The 17,034-nt window shown below is 41.6% G+C and overlaps 1 protein-coding gene across 4 annotated transcripts in view; it reads left to right on the top strand.

Annotated features, from left to right (window-relative positions):
• Sk (small conductance calcium-activated potassium channel) overlaps nucleotides 1-17,034 on the top strand; it is a 198,331-nt gene that overhangs the window by 109,730 nt on the left and 71,567 nt on the right. The window contains exons 1-2 of one of the 4 annotated variants that reach the window (XM_071701576.1): nucleotides 9,713-10,654; nucleotides 13,696-14,485. The exons of 2 other annotated variants lie outside the window; for them this stretch is intronic. The gene's annotated coding sequence lies outside the window, so the exon portion shown is untranslated. Of the gene's footprint in view, nucleotides 1-9,712; nucleotides 10,735-13,695; nucleotides 14,486-17,034 lie in introns of those variants that run through there. One more of the 4 variants, XM_071701575.1, reaches the window with a different exon arrangement.

Here is a 17,034-nt window from a genome sequence, read left to right as displayed (position 1 = left end):
ATAACGTTATTTCATTAGTTATGTAGATTATTAAGTTGTGATAAAATAACGGCAGTTATAATAATAGAAAAAAGTTTATATATTTTAACAATTATATTCTTTCGGATTAAATAAACTTTTTTTTTTAAATAAGTCATTATGCCATAATGACACTATGATACTTCGTATCGACAATATATTTTTTTAACACAAATATTTTCCATTATTTTCTGTGGTCCATCCAATTCTATTTATTAGAGAAGTTTTTTATCTTATATAATTTATTAGAGAAATTTTTTATTTTATATAATTCATTCACTTTTTTACTGCAATTTCGGTATCTCGGAATTTTGTACCTTGAACTTTTTAAACTGCCTTAATATAACATTTAGAATACTTTTTGAAAGCAAATACTATGACGTGATAAAGTGTAACCTTTCAGAATGTGTCGGAAAAATGAATCCTTCCCGCAAGTTAGAAATTTTACTTCTTTTACCTTTTACTCCCTCTTAAAGGAAAAGGCGGAACACCGTGAGAAAAAGCCTTTCTTCTTTTGCTCACTTTTATAAACGCTCATCTCTATCCAGCTTTGATCATAAAGCCTTTTTGCGAGAAACAGAAAGAAAATGGCCGCAAGAAAAGAAAGGTACTTTATGGCGATCTGAGTTTTGCTATGATATACTGATGTTTCGCTCTTCCTCGACACCTTTTCTTTTCTATCTGATTCTATTTTATACACCAGATTATTATCGCGCTCGAAGTTCGCTCAATTAAAAAAGTTTTTCCACTGAAAACTCGAGTGGTAATTTGTTTCATTTCCCGAACAAAATACCCCGCATATCTGATCAATTACAAAAGTGTGTAAAACACTATTTTAACAAAAATTGAGAAATAAGATTGAGATAAAGTAAAAGACAAATATTTTTCTCTTTTTTTTTCAAGGTAATTATTTTTAACAGCTCGGACTCTTTCGAACGTTCGAAACTTCTGAATTTTCAGCCTTCGAGAAATTATAGACATTCCTAGAATTGTTTTCAACGTTCTTAGACTTGCACGACTTGCAGAATTTCTTAGGATTTCTGGGAATTCTTAGGGCCTCTGAAACTAGGGAGCTTTAAATTTTTCGAACCTAAGATCTTGCAAGTTTAGTTTCCTAGAATTTTGGATCTTACTGGAATTTGAACGTTAAATATTTTAGATCTTTGATAAAATAAATTTTTCGAACTCGGCGCATACACGCGCGAAATATACTCTGTAAAATCTTAATTGCTTACGCACACACGCTATCGCGCTCCCTATAGGACATATACATCCGTATTGACAGATATAATAATTCGCGTGGATTCGCATAATTAACGCGCTCACCGGATCATCGATACACCTGCTTGCGATTATACGTGATCTATCGCGCGCCTTACATAAATCATCTCGTAATGGACACCACTAATTCCTCGCATAACGGTACCGCTTCATGCTGCGCGTCTCGTGAAATCCGCGCGGGATCTAGTTACGGGCGTACCCTTGAATAAGGCGGTATTGTACCTCATGAATTATTGATACCAATATCTCGATATCTAGTCCTCGGGAAATACACCGCGTGCAAAACATAGCGGCACGCCGCATATCGATTTCGGCCTTCGCGTAGAAATTAAAAACCGCCGCAAAGCAATATATATAAGAAGCAATTAATTCTTAGTTCCTCGATTCTTCCGAATTTCGAGGGTGGACTTTGAATCTTTTGGACCCTCGAAATTTCATCGTGGATGTTGTGATTTTTTTCTAACCTTTCAATATTTTGAAGCTTTATATGGTATTTCTGAATCGACGGAAAACTGGAGACCAGGTGCGGCTGAAGTTGAAACTCTAGCGCTTTGAAACTCCGAAACTCAGGTTGCTCTATCTACGGTTCGGAACTCCGGGACCTGGGGATATATAGCTATTTCGGAATTTCAGAAGTCCGACGCTCCCACGGAACTTTGCGACGAATTCGGGATCTTTGGCGCATTCGGTATACGCCGGAACATCCGCGCGCTTTGAAACTTGTGAGGATTTTAGAGCTGGAAACATCAGCGGGGCGCGTCATATCGATTTCGGCTGTCACGCGGAAATTAAAGAACGATACGGCAGGCCGCGGCAGCAATATAAATCGCCTTGACATTTATGCGGAATGCGTAACAAGCTTCTACTGAAAAATTCATGAGCAGGAGCGTAATCGAGTTGCTCGTCGATTTGCGAGATGCGAGTGTTCATTCGTTGAATTTTTATCGGCGATCTCGCCATTATGAGGGGCGCGTTATTTAAATGTTTAAATAATCACGCGGGTGTTTATATATTATTTTAGACACCCTGTGTTATGTTAATACAGCAGAAATAGTGCCGTACATAAATTCAATAATAGTCCATATTGTAATTAAAAATTTACAACATATACCGCATTCATATCATTCTTGTCATAAATTGTCACTCAAAATCGCAAAATTTTAATTCAGAACTTGTATTCTGAAGGTACCTATTTTCATGCTGAAAGGTATCGGGATGGAAAAATATGGAAGAAAGAAATCGTGTTGTATTTTTCGGAGGAAAGAAAGATTGGCTTTGCATTAAAGAATGCAATCTAGGGCAGCCCCTTGGACACGTATACGTGTAAAGAATACTCAAGTCGAATGTATTAAAGCAGTGCTTCCCTCCACACCGAATTTACGAGCGTAATCTTTTGCTTCCGTGTTACGAAATGCGCATCATGGCCATCATGCAGCTTCGTTTGCACGTCGCGCGTTTTTTGCCCCCTTCCGGACGTGGGATGCTCGTGAATCATAATCGGACCGGAAGTTACTTCCGCGATATAAGTGGGTTTTTGTAAACGGAGTCCCATAAAATATAACAAAATATATGCACACATCTGAAGATATGTGCCCGGGAAATCCTTACTTTCTCGCGAAAGGGAGGGCGATTTTTTCGCGAGTCGGTCAGCATATCGAGCGATAGATTGGTTCGCGATTCTCAGTGCATCTTAGATTATTACGGTTGAGATAACTCCCGCATTCATTTCTGGCGAGCGGTTTAGGTCGTAAAACCACGTATATTAGTTGCGCGGAACGAGGACTATCAGAGTACAAGGGTTATTGGCAGTTTCCACGGAGGCGCATGAGCGGTATCGGCGCTCGTCGCTTTTATCGAAATTACAAACTTTATAGACTCCACGACAACCGTGTCTGTACCGTGTCTCTTGGTGGCCGATACCGCGACAGCTGTAAACATTTACGACTAATGCGTCGCTCGTCGGGACGAATACGAATCGTCCCGGAGATTTCGATCGTCTCGTTTTTTTCCTTGGTGAATTAACTTGGCGTATTAACTTTAAGCCACTTGTCGTAAACCCCTTATCTCTCCTCTACTCGTAACAGCGCGGACATAAATCATAATTTGGATCATGTCCGTGATTGAAAATGCCGAGAGTGAAGGGTTAGCCAATCCCTAGATCGCATCTCTCTCTATCTCGAGTTTAGGCTGGTTTTTATTCGCGTCACGTGTGTCGCCAATTGCACGAGTCACGACCCGCCTATATAAAGCAGACTTGTCGTGATACAGTTATTCTTTATATCGTCACAGCGACATGTACGTCGTAGCTAATACACATCGCAGCTCGTGGCGGCGAATTGTCGTCACGGTTGATTTTTTTTACCGTCAGTAACTTTATATCGACATTCCGTCTTGATATGATTAACGTTAAGGATAGACAAGAATCGCGCGGTAATATACGAGTCCGGGAGTCAAAGATTACAAGTTCTGAAGACATCGAGATTCGATAGTTTCAGAAATATATGGATAATATATCTGAAGAAGTCGGGGATTTATCTGCCGAAAATAAAGAGTTGAGAATGTAAAGGTCCGATAATTCAGGATTCTAAGAGGGCAGGGTTCTACAGGTCTAAGAATCGAGAGCCCGGAAGGAGCAGAAAGAGCAAACACTTCATAATGTACAGATCTCCCGTGGAAAAGTTTCATCAGGAATAATGCTCGAACACGAGAATGGAATTTATCCTGCCGTCTAATCTAATTTCGACATCCTCGTTGGTCGTTGGGCGCTATCGAAGATGTCGTTGTCGAAGACCCTTAAAGACCCGGGCTACCCATCAGCGTGATTTAGGTCGCAGCATCTACGACGTGGATTTACTTCGCCTTCACCGCGAAAACTTCTTCCATTTCCCCCTTTTCTCGTCCGCGCCCAATAAAGAAAAAGTGACCGCCGCCGCCGTTTATGTCCGCGTATCGTATTCCGGCGTGTTTCACAGATCGGGAAGATGTTAAGACAGCGATTTTCAAGTCCAATATTCTCGCTCCTGTGATATTGTATTTATCGTTAAAAGTTTGAGAAGTTAGTGCCTCGTGGAATATTAAAAAGTTACATAGAACTTCCGAGAATAGAAATTGCCAAGGTTATTCGATGTTTGAAATTAAAAAGTTAGAAACATGAAAATGTTAATTATCGGATTTACAATACATTCTCTAAAAGAATTACTAGAGTTTATTTATTCTTATTTTAAAAAAAGGAAAAAATTGTGCGTGACACGGACAATTAATTATAAATATCAACAAAGTTTAACTGTAATTAATTATATAAAAAATAACTTCCTCCGCCAGTGAATTAAAAACGTTTGTAATTAATTAATCAATCAGTGTAGAAGAAAAATTGATAGCAAACGAAACCGTCGGTTAACTTCTGCCAGCTTTAAAAAATTATTCTGAAATGCCAGCTTGGAACTTTTTTTGAGGGGAGCTTTTGGTGACATACGCGAAACAAATGGCGGATTATTAAATGCTACGTCAACGATAGTCCTATGTCAGTCCCATTTATTTCTCGTTTCCCTGTCAACCACCCTCCTCATTGTCTTCTATCAACCCCTGCATCGGTAAAATACATTCAGCAAAACACGTTGCTGCTCCCCTTTTGTCGTCGCTATTGAAGGTTTAACTTCTTATTCGGATTTTCTCATCAAATTTGCATCCAGATACTTTTACATCTCATAATGGCAATTCTTGAGATTGACAATCAAAATTTAGGGAGGGCTGGAGAAATAACTTTTTGTCCCTCTCTTCTCTCTACGAAGTTGTGTCTGTAAAATTTGATATCCTGCCTCGTTCATCAATCTCTACCGATGTATCTGTTCAAAAAACTGTTTCTCTTTCACGCGCATTTTAATCCGTTTAACTTTCACGCTCTATTAATCTTGTATTTGATGTCCGAATTATCGCGGATTCCCGTTAATGGACGAGGTCGTCGAAGTTAGGATACGTGTACACCGCAGGCTTCCAATGAAGTTAGCGTCCCAGGTTAATCTGGTCACGAAATAGCCGAGAGTTGATGCGCAAGTAACGGGAGACGCGTGCATCTCTGATAAGCCGAACGCAGCTGTAGTGGACAAATGAAGGGAAATGCCCGTCGTAATTGCTCGAGCCCGGTGTAGACGGCTCTCGTACGACCGGCATCGTGGAATTCTAGGTGGATGTGGTCACGACACGTCGAAAATCTCGCGTCGCAATGAATAGTAGATCCATCCGGTCAGTTCCGTTTATCGGAGAGATTTGCCATTTGCTTTAACGGCCGGATCGATTCGGCGCCCTTTAATCCTATGCGATTTCCGAAACCAAATGACTCTATGCAATGTGTACAAAGCATCCCGGGGCCATCACCGCACGGATAATCCTAGCGAAATTTATCTATTGATTTATGCAATTTACGTTATCTGGTGTTGTAACGTTAGCCAACATGATCGATGTGCGAATTTGCTAGCGAGACTGTTGCCCTCATAATTACACTAATTACACGTAGCACACAACTGATTGCGCGCATTCAAATCTGACACCTGTCTGAAAGCTTTGCGGAGCCACCGTAAACGTAAATCGTTCCGGTGTGCGTGACACGCGTGCCGGTGATATTATTCATTTGTCGAAATTTCGCGTTATTGTTTTCCGCGCGCACACGCGCGCGCGCGCGCACACACACACACACACACACACACACACACACACACACACACACACGCACGCACACACACACACACACACACGCGCGCGCGCGCGCGCGCGCGCGGGGGGGGGGGGACCGGCATTTTCGCTGACCGCGCCGAGTTCTAGCGTCGCTACATTATCGATTTTCCCGTTTTCCGTATCAAAGTCGAGCTAGCAGTAATGAGCTTTCCATCAAGACGAGGCTGCGAGGGTAAGAAATTAGTTCTTATGAAGCTTATAGATAGACCTATCTTTTCTTCCTACCCTTTTCTCTTTTCCTTTTCGGTGCAGCACACTAAATTAACACACTAAAATAAAAAAGGAATACTTAACTGAATTATTGCGTGTTACAGCACGTGTATTTCGTCGAGGAAAGTTTGAGTCGAAACTAATTCCGGACCAAGCTGTAATAGTCCGCAAACTCATTCGCCGGAAGAAGAACTTTAAATATCTCAACGCTTTAACGGCCGCGGTAATCAACAAGTAATCACCGCAGTAATCAAACAATAATCAAGTTATATAAATCGTACACGCGTTTCCCTGGAAACCATGGAATTCGGATAGCTCCTGTTTTCCGGTTAATCCGCATTATTCAACGTCACGATTTCCACGCGAACAAAAATAATTCAGCTTGCAAAATCGTTGGCTTCGACTGTACATTTTATTCGAGACAAACAAATTTTGTCATAACAACCAATTGTTTGATGTTACAGCAAAATCTGTTTTGCTGGAGAGAAAAAGAGAGAATAGGAAAAAAAATAGAATAAATTTATTACTGGAGAAAAATTATTTGTAGCTCTACAAGACAATTTCAGTAAACAAATAGTTTTCTTAGCAAATCTGCTGTCCATATAATAACTAACGAAATTTGCATATAACATTACATGTTTGCTTTTTTCATACAATAAAATTAGGCATTATTATAGGGGAGACCGGGGCTATGTGTCCACACTTTACGCTTTTTTCAAGTTTACTAAAAAAACTAATAAAGATATTTGGCTAAAATTTTAATGGTATAACCTTTCAACCTTGCTATTAAATAAAAAACATAATTAGAATCGTTGATCTTTTAACATTTTAAAGAGGCGAATTTTTTTAGTGGACAAGTCAAGCGTAGACAGATAGCCCCATATGCGGGGCTATCTGTCCACATAATAAAAAACACATTATTTATATTAATTTCTATACTTATTTATAATATTATTTATTATTAATATATAATATTGAAAAAACTGTCTAGTCGTTGGAGTCAGAGAAATAGTAGGCACTTTGTGTAGATTTTTTGACAAGTTTTCTGCGTAGAGCTGACTTTTCTTTATATACGGTGGCATGAAACTGATTTTGAGTCCGTTGCAAAATCAATGTGATCAGTTTCTTTTGTCCCCTCAATTCTTTAATCTTTTTTTTTTATTTGGGGCTTGTACTTTATCCTCGGCAGCGTTTAAAATAGAAAATACTCAATAATTTAAGACAAACTCATATATTTAACTTGACGTGTATTTTTAAAATAAAAATTTGGTGACGATTCTTGAATCGCAGGATCAAGTAGTTGCTCGTAGGTCACTTTTTTACAGTAGCGAGTGAGAACCCGAACATTTATTCCAAAGTCTAACGCTGTTTTTAGAAAGATTCTCGCTCAATTTTTATTCTTTTAATCGCTCTAAATATAATTTTATTGGATATGTCTTATCCGTCTTAAGGAAAGTCTTTCTTTTGTAGTTACGCACCATTATCTATTTATAAAAGAACAATTTGTCGTTGAAGTGTGGACACATTGCCCCATCAAAAACAGAACAGATAGCCCCGACCACGTTTTTCAGTCTTTAACATGTTGCCAATTTTAGATAATGCGGATTTAAGATTTGACGCTTCTCACACCTGATAACTATATATTAATTGATAATATTATGAATTGGTTACTTTAATTTGAGTTAAACTACTGTCGCACAGCAAATTTTTCGACCGTCAAAAAATGTGAATAATTGTTTTCGCTTCTCTTTTAACGTATATAACGTCTGCGAGAGGCATCGCAAGAAAACAAACAACATATAAATATTTTACGTAGGGCATTTTTCAACTACTTCTTACAATGGTAGAGACATATGTCTCCTAAAACTTGAGATAGCAGTACTGTGGACACATAGCCCCCGTAGACAGATAGCCCCGGTCTCCCCTACCTATATGTAATATATCCACAATTTTCCGGTCCAAGAATACAAAAAAGATAATAAAATGAAACAATCATTATTTAATGTAATCATCCTTTATCACACCTTATTTTAGTACATTTGTAAACAACTTTTTAAAATAAAAAAATACTTATTAAAGACTGTTGATAACTTATAAAGACATGATCTCCGTAGTGTTAAATCATTCTAAGTACAAAAATTTACAATATTTCTTTAGTGGCACAGAAAAATTAATTCATTGTTTTAAAAAATTTATTGAAATAATAAAAATGTTTGTTTCATCTTATCACCATTTTTTATAGCTTTGGACTGGAAACATTTGGATCTTATATACAACGTGATATTCAACTACCATTCGTCGATCATCTCCTCGAGAACTACTGACAAATTGAAAATCCATCAAACAGCCTGTTATTAAAGGAAGAGATGAAAGCGGTATTTGAATACTAACGCGCCGCTGTCAGTACAGCGGAAAGCTGTTCTGAGGGATGGAAAGTTCAAGTACGGGTAGTATTCGCTATTTTCACTTTCAAACGAATGCAAAATTCCTCCGCGAATATAGACGAACACCTATGCGACGGCCCAGACACACGCGACCTGCTATTTTTACTTTGACCACGATCGCGCTCGATTCGCAACGCTATCGCGAGGTAGGAAGCAGCTGGCTTTGATAAACGACGAGTTCAAGTGACGCCATATGGACACCCCACTTCTTCATCGGTTAAGCCCAATTTTACAACACTTTACATCGAGTTTCAAGGACGGGATTGCAATATCCGGCCGGGATATATACAGAGACACTACATAACATCGGACACTACATTATTCCACGTCGCCGGGAACACCAAACACGATTGGCTGGACCCCCGAGGAGCCGCAAATATCGTTGTTAAATGCATTGTTCGGAAACAATCTCTGTCGCGGCAGATTGCGAGTAGTCTAAATACGTTTTAAACATAGTTAGCCAACAAGTGTTCGGGGTGTGCATTGGACTCAGATAAGGGAATAGTCCGAATGCACGAAGGCAAATTACGACTACATGAATATTCATCATACGACGAATTCAGTAAACTTTACCTTCCTGGAAGCGCTTCTCTAGGATAGAAATTCCTCCGAGTCTCGGTTCCGCCATCTAATTTCTATTATTATCAGCTAATTATCAACTAATTTCTGTATTCACTGAAAGAAAGTACGAAATATCCTCCTGCATCCTCCGTACGCGATTTGGCGGAGGAAAGGAGCCAAGAAAGGCGGTCGAAATCGTCAATTAAAGCATCACCTTCTCCTCGTCCGTTTCCGGAAGCGGCGTGGTACGCGGGAAATTAACCATTGCAGCACGCAAATATGTTTACACGCTTGCACGCGGCGGAATTGTATACCGCTGCCCCTTCGCCGTGCCGTGGCCGTCGCCGCGCGTGTAGCCGACGAAGCGTGTGCGGCGAAGAAGGGGGCGGAAGAAGTGCGGCGGGGTAACTTCGTCTTACTCGCGGATCGAGAAAGGGGGACGCGCAAGGGTGGCTGCGCCGCGCCTGGGGTGGGAAAGAGGCATAAATGGGGAGCGAGACGCAGTCCTGCCGGGAGCGTCGCAGCGGGCGGACGCTCACCACTGGCAGCTTCTCTCGCTCGTCTCGCCTTGCGCGCTCTCTTTCTCTCTCTCTCCTCCTCTCTCTCTTTTTCTCTCTCTTTCTCTCTGTCTCTCTTCTCTCCCCACACGTCTCTCTCTCTCGCTCTCGCTCACTTTCTGGCCCTCCCCTCCCGCTCCTGTATCCACCACCCCCATCCCTCCACCCCCAATAATCAGCATCCTTGGGGCCTAGTCCTGGTGGGTGTCTCTTTCGAATCCTCGGAGCGGGCGTCGCTCGCTCGCCTGTCACAGGCAGTGTCCATCCCTTTGCCTCCCCTCCCTCCTGTCCACCCCTACCGCCGTCCTTCACCCGCTATCATCTCGACGATCTTCGACCCCCCTCCTTTTCATCCATGTATCCCTCCCGATGAGCGCGGCGCGCGACAACTTCCTCGCGAATCGCGAGATCCACTGTCGAAGCGGAGGCTGTGCCTTCAATCGATCTCTCTTCGAGACGACGACGACGACGCCGTCGACGACCACGACCACGACGACGACCACGACCACGACGACGACCACGACCACGACGACGACGACGACGATGACGGCGACGACGACGACCAGACGCCGTGATCGATGAGCGCCGTCGACGGCAGAGGCGAAGGGAAGAAGGCGGTTCCGTTGCCGTGGCGGACGGCGATTCCGCCGCGGAATTGACACGAGTCCGCTTAAGATCGCCGCGCGCGGAGAGTGTCACCGGTCGCGCCCGGAAAACGAAGACGACGACGACGACGACGACGGCGACGACAACGACGATGACGAGAGTACCGCCGCTGCCGCCGCCGGTCGTTCCTCGGTGCCGTTGCCCGGTTGTCCGGAAACACGAAGAAAACTGATTGTGCATCGCACGCGTGTACGTAGTATATTATATACTGAGCGTTCGCAGTCCACGACGGCCGATCAAGATCGTCGATCACTGCCTTCGTGTGTGAGGTACCTGCCTGCCCGTAGATCCTCCGTTGAAAGATCAACGAGGCCAACGATCTCGGCGTCGGGGATCGCGCTTTTCGCGATCCAAGTGCGAGACGATCGTCTTAATTCCGTGAATTCCGTGAAACATAGTGACGAGGTCTATTTATTTTGAGAGAAGTCTATTGGGAGAAAAGAGAGATCGCCGCGTATAGAAAATACTTTTGAAATCGAAACCCGTGTTGTTTGAAAACTGCTGGAGATTGCGCTCCCGTTTCGCGCGATGAATTATTCCGCGCGTTGTCGGGAAAGCGGATATTGCATAGTGGATGATTATCACTACCGCGGGAAATGACGAGAAAAATAAATCGGTGTTTTGTCCTCCATCGAGCTCTCTTGGTTCGGTGCGTGTTTTAAACAAAGGGACTGGGATATGAAGCGGTGAAACGGAATATAACGGTACCTGAGGTGACAGAGCGCGAGTAATAAAATCAGGGATGAAAACGGCACAATTATAGTAGATAGGAATAAATAATAGGATTTTATTAAACGCATTAGAGAGTACGAACGGATTAAATATTTTTTAACCTAACGAAATGTGCGACTTGAATAAGTAATTTTCACTGATTTTTTACGAGCAAGGAATTTTCGAGTAAAACAAAAGTCTAGAACTTGAATAATAAATGAAATACTACAAAACAAGATGATTGAGTAATGAAATTATGAAAACTGTCGATTAGAAGCCTAGTACAATTTAATAGGGTCTTAGGTAACAAAATTGCAATGAAGGATAGCGGAGATTAATTAATAGGATTTGAACAATCTGACTAGGATAAAGAATAATCGGATTAAATAATAACGTAACAGTAAATACGTCCGCACAACGAAAACCGATACAATATTAAATAACAGAATGTAAAATTATTGACAATGATATACGTTCCTGTGTAACGCGATCAAGTAAGTTAAAAAATAAATAAAATAAGAAAAACTGAGAATAATTAATGAAACTAACGCGAAAATGTTACGGGACGATATAATAGAAGATAAATGACTGAGCGCGATACACTAACTTGATGCATAAATTCATTGTTCATGTATTATGTGTTAGAATTAATTCATATTTATAAACAGTGGAGAGAAAATACGATAATACTATCTCGCAAGATAGATTGTCTACACAATTTCCTTTCTAAAAAGGAAGGCAAATAACCTATACTTATGGGAAATGTTGCTGTACGAGTATATAATATCCCTCCTCTTTCTCTCTTTCTCTCTTTCTCTCTTTCTCTCTTTTTTCTTACCTTGTAGAAGAGTAAATATTTGAGTAGAGGGACGTAATAAGAAAGCTATTAGTGCCGAGGAATAATGACGTTATAAAAATTATTTATGAACCCAACGTTAATTTTCTCAAAGGTCGAAGTCGCCCTCCGAAATTACCCATGTTCAGGCGACGTTCCCCCCCCCCCCCCCCGAAGTTGCGGTGAGAATTTTTTGATCGCCTCGTTAACTACAGGCTCCAAAAAGCGACTAGCTTTCAAAAGTGCGATAAGAAGATTGACCGGCCAATATTGCTGCACAAGCACCGCCGGTTCGCCGTGGTTAGGCAAGAGCAAATGTCTTTTCGCTCGTCGCAAATTCGCTAAGCGGAAACGGTTCTTTTCTCTTTTTATTTGTTTTATTTTTTTTTTGTAGCACGAGGAATCTCCATTTTACGTATACGTTTCAAAGCTTGAAATGACGAGCATTTACAAAGATCTTTTTGCATTCTTTGATCAATTGGAAGATTCAGAGATTCCTTGCTTTATTTCAAATTAGTAAGAGATTCTGCAAACGGAATCTGTAACATCCTAACACAATGGAATTTTTTCCGAAAGCCGTCGTTGCAGTGAGAGAAAAAGCCTTTATTACGCTCTGTGGCACTATTGAAAAGCAAATAAGGGGAAAAAATTGAAAAGAAATTCATTTGATTGTCAAAATAAAGCAGCGCATAATTACGTGAAAAAAAAAGGAAGGGTTAATCTAATGGAATAATTTCATTCGAATAACATCCAGATCTCGCTCCCGGATAATTTCTCTGTGCGTAAATTAATTTCGTGATAAAATGAAAGAGGGGAGAGAGAGGAAGAGAGAGAGGGAGAAAGAGAGAGACAATGCGGTCACTTGGTGAAGGTATTTGGTTGATTAAAAATTCGTCAAGCGCGTATACACAATTATTACATTGAAAACTGATCGTTTGCTCATTGCGATGAAATTCTTGAAGCAGTCCGCCGCGAAAAGGGATATAGAGACGCTGAAATTGCTTTCGTTTTAATGGACCTCCCCGTTTTTCGCGGAGAAAGCGCGGATTAAAAAGAAGCACATATATCCCACATTTTTTTTTATCATATATCGAGTAATCGGGTATCCGTGAAATACGATAGATATTTTTTTTTTCGTTTAATCTGATATGGAGGATAAAATGCCGGTATTATTTCGCGTAAACGCTACCGCCGTGCAACGTGTACGCGAGATTATTGTTCGCGATACAAACCGGGGCCACATTTGCAAGTGCCGTATTATATGTAGCAGTTTCCAATTACGTTAAACTGTTGCGAAGAGCTCGCGTATTTTTGTACTACGAATTTGGAATTTGGACCAACACGAAACTTTTTTCCAATCATTTGGACATCGGAAATTGCTCGACAATTGAGTTTTTTCTAAAAGTTCATAAAACTTCAGACCTCGAATCGTTTGAGGTAGTCTCGCGTTTCTCACATAAATCATGGAATTTTTACGCGTTAAATTCCAGTTTATTGACCTTCGAATTTTCTCGGTATTTAAAATTGAAAATTCCGCTTTGAGTATTGAGATCGTCAATTTCGAATGGAACCTTGATCGTCTCGAGCTGTCGTTCGAATTACTCGCGTGGCAACTTAACTTATCCATTAATCTTTTATCTCGCGGCAGAACTTTTATCACGGTAAAAAATAATAACTTCTTTAGACCTACAACACTACCACATTGAATGGGGACAATGCTTTCCCGGTACGGATCCGATCGCGAGGTTTCCTTTCATGGAAAGAGCCGGCCGTGTTAGCCGCCGCCGTGATGGAGGAGGAAGAATGCGAGGATGGTAGCAATCGGCCGGCGAGCGGAAGGAAGCGCAATCGCGAGAAGCCCTTAAGAGGATCGCTAAGGGGATGCACAATGTTGCTGCGATATCGCCGCGATGTTGCTGCGGCAAGGACGTCGAATCAATACGGTGCTATCGGTTGTCAAGTGTTCGCTTGCGTGGCGGCGACGTGCCACGCCGCGATTACAAACGATCCACGTCGCTAATTTGGGGAAACACGTCGCCCAGAAAGCGCGCCCCAGAGGCGTTTATCCCGAGATTCGGACAAATGAGGCGCACACGTATTTGCGTATGTGAAACGTGATAGATCTCTCCGCGTAACGGAGTGCGCGTCGAGAAGCGGGGGACTTGAATCCGTCGGCACGTATCTCGCACGATCGCTCGTATGATCGCGCTTTAAAACCAGAGCCGATTCGTTCGCTCGCACACGCGTACACTCCTGGTGCGAGGGAAGATCCTGAGAAACTCGAAATCGACATGAACGGCTCGACAACGGTGCCCGAGGAACGATCCCGCGCCGCGACGCGGCGGATCGAGTTCGACAAAGTGCTTCTATTCGGTGACGAACAATCGGAGTTACGCGACAGTGCCAGTGGCACCCCGGAAACGGCGGATCTCACTTGAGGAGGAGAACAATTTTACGTAAATGTCACTAAACAGGTTGGTAAAAGCAGTTGGTGAAGGGTTACTTGGCAACTTCTGCAGTTAGCTGAAATATTATTATTATTTATTTTTTAAGATAATTTGTTCAGCTAGTTTATAGTCGATTCTTCTTTAGCAAGCAATTTCGTAACTTTTCGCGCGCCATATAACTTAATAAATGAGCTTTGGATAAAAATTATCCCGTCTGGAGTGAGCTGAAAGACATAATTTTGTTATCCGTTCAACTTCCTTAATGTTTGAAACGCCACGATCGTTCAGGACACTCTGTATACCGCGCTAATTGATTAAATTCGATTATAATGCCTAAATGGATTACAATTTGCGCGTGATAAATGCGATTGTCACGGTCCATTGAGTGGCTGAATATTAGGCGTTTCTGAAGATTATCAGATCGCAGTTATGCCGATACATTAGGTTCAATTGCCGAGAAATAATCTCCCCCCAATTCCCCGATCTCTCCCCGGTTCGAAGCTTTCGCGAAAATTGCGCTACATCTCTCGCTCACTTTCGTTCAATATTGTCGCAATCGGGCGAACGTGTGTCGCTTAAAATCTCGTTTGCGCGCGCACATTTGTCTGTCAAGCGGAAGTTGCGGAAGCGTGTCGAGAGAACATGTGCGAAATGCCGGGCGAATAAAATCATGGCGAGCCCCGGCATGGCAGTCCGAACATTCGGAGGAGGCGACGCCGCGATGACTCGCAAAAAAAGAACAAACGCCGAAGAAAGAAACGGAAAGAGGGGACCTGTGAGCGCGTTCCGACGGTGAACGTCGGTTAATTCGCGTCGATCTAGCCGAGCAAGCGATGACTCGAATTTTCATCCCGAGCACGTTCGGTACTCCTCTCGCCACCGACGGTTGCCGGGGGGACGGAAAGGGTGGGAGTAGGAGAGATCTCCATATACCGCGCGAATCAGACAATTGGGACACTTTATCACTTCGCTTCACCGGCTGCATCGTGGATGGATCGCAGCCGAGAGAGAGAGACGAGGGGGATGCAGAGAGCGAGGCGCGGAGGGTAGAGCGAACGGGGTCGAGGAAACAATATTACACTTATCGACGAAGAGGCCGCTCAAGCTAGACCGCGACAGCTGATGGGTGAAGTTTACCGGTAAAATTATCCTCGACGCTGTCCTTCCGCGAAGTTGCAAAAGGGACGGACATTTGCATCGCACTGGGACCTTCGGGGGGAATGTCGTCGAGAAATATCGCGCCCTTGAATAAATTTTCGTGCAAGCGATTTCCATATTTCACTTGTCATAAAGTCAGTGTAACGTATTTACCTCGAATTACGCGCTTTAAGCATAAATCGTGCATTTTAAGTGCAAAGCATGAATATTTTTTTAGTCTCTTTGGAACTAATGAAAAATGTTGTAGCTGCAAAATTCGTTTTGTGATTTTCGTAATTGTTTTTCCCCGAATGTGAAGTTGTGAGAACTCGGAATTATGTTCAAATCAATAAAGTTAATTAAAAGCTCATGCAAAAGTTAATTTTTTTAAAATAATACTCTTTATATTTCGAGTAGATAAAAAGACATGAAGTCTTGCAAAACTTTTGTCTAAAAAATACACTTATGACACTTTTCATTAATGTCGAAATATATCGTGAAAAATATAAAAATGTAAAAAATTAATATATAAACAATTCCGGCTATAATAACTATTTGGGTAAAAAACCATCTCATTCCCGGCGTGACGTGACCATTAAGTCGAGCGAAAACAATTAATCGAGAGCGCGATGAAAGTTGGATTATGAAAACTATTTTGAAATTTTCCGGGATCACCGAGAGTTTTACTTCGCTGAAAATCCCGCGAAGTAATCTCGCGTCCGATATGTATAGGAGACAGGCTTCCGGACTACTTATCGTTCGAAGTATATCGCATCATCGTTTCGTCGAGCACGGTCTTTCGATTATCAGAATCCCTCGCGAAAGTTTTTCCGCGTAATCGCGAGGTAATGGACACCACGGCCCAGTTTTATTATAGCGCGCTCGTTCACCGCTTTTTCGAGCTACCAGCAACGTCAGAATTTTCTCGTTTTCGTTGTATAAAGTGGAGGGAGATAAATAAATCGCCGTTGGTTTATTAAAGCTGAAGCAGGATTACGCGAGTGGATTTTATCAGAGTTATAAAACAAAAAACATCAGTAGTAATTAACTTCCAGAACTAAAACAAGGAAGAAACTGAGAAAAGGATTTGTTAAAACAGACGTAAGTAGAGTCATTACAGAAATTTTATTAGAGCAGCAAATTACAATATTATTGTAACATAATCAATGATTATTTACGATAACGTGATTATTGACGGTAATTTACTTAAATTATCATTATTAATAATAATAAATAACGTTAAACTGTAACATTAAACCGCAAATACGTAATGTTTGTGTGGCTGGTTCGCTGCAATTTTGTTTACATTCTGGCGAAACATTTTTATCTCGTGGTTTATTTACATTTAAAAACAATTTTATTTTTTTCGAACTTCAAAATTACATGCAAAAAATTGATATTTTCAATTTACATAGAGGTAATGTTAATTAAATTAAAGC

Source organism: Temnothorax nylanderi, unplaced genomic scaffold, assembly GCF_030848795.1.
Source record: "Temnothorax nylanderi isolate EJ_2023f unplaced genomic scaffold, tnyl_v1.0 TNYL_tig0026_pilon, whole genome shotgun sequence".
Classification (NCBI taxonomy): domain Eukaryota; kingdom Metazoa; phylum Arthropoda; class Insecta; order Hymenoptera; family Formicidae; genus Temnothorax; species Temnothorax nylanderi.
Note: the sequence above shows the minus strand (reverse complement) of the source record. Positions and strands in the feature narration are given on the sequence as shown.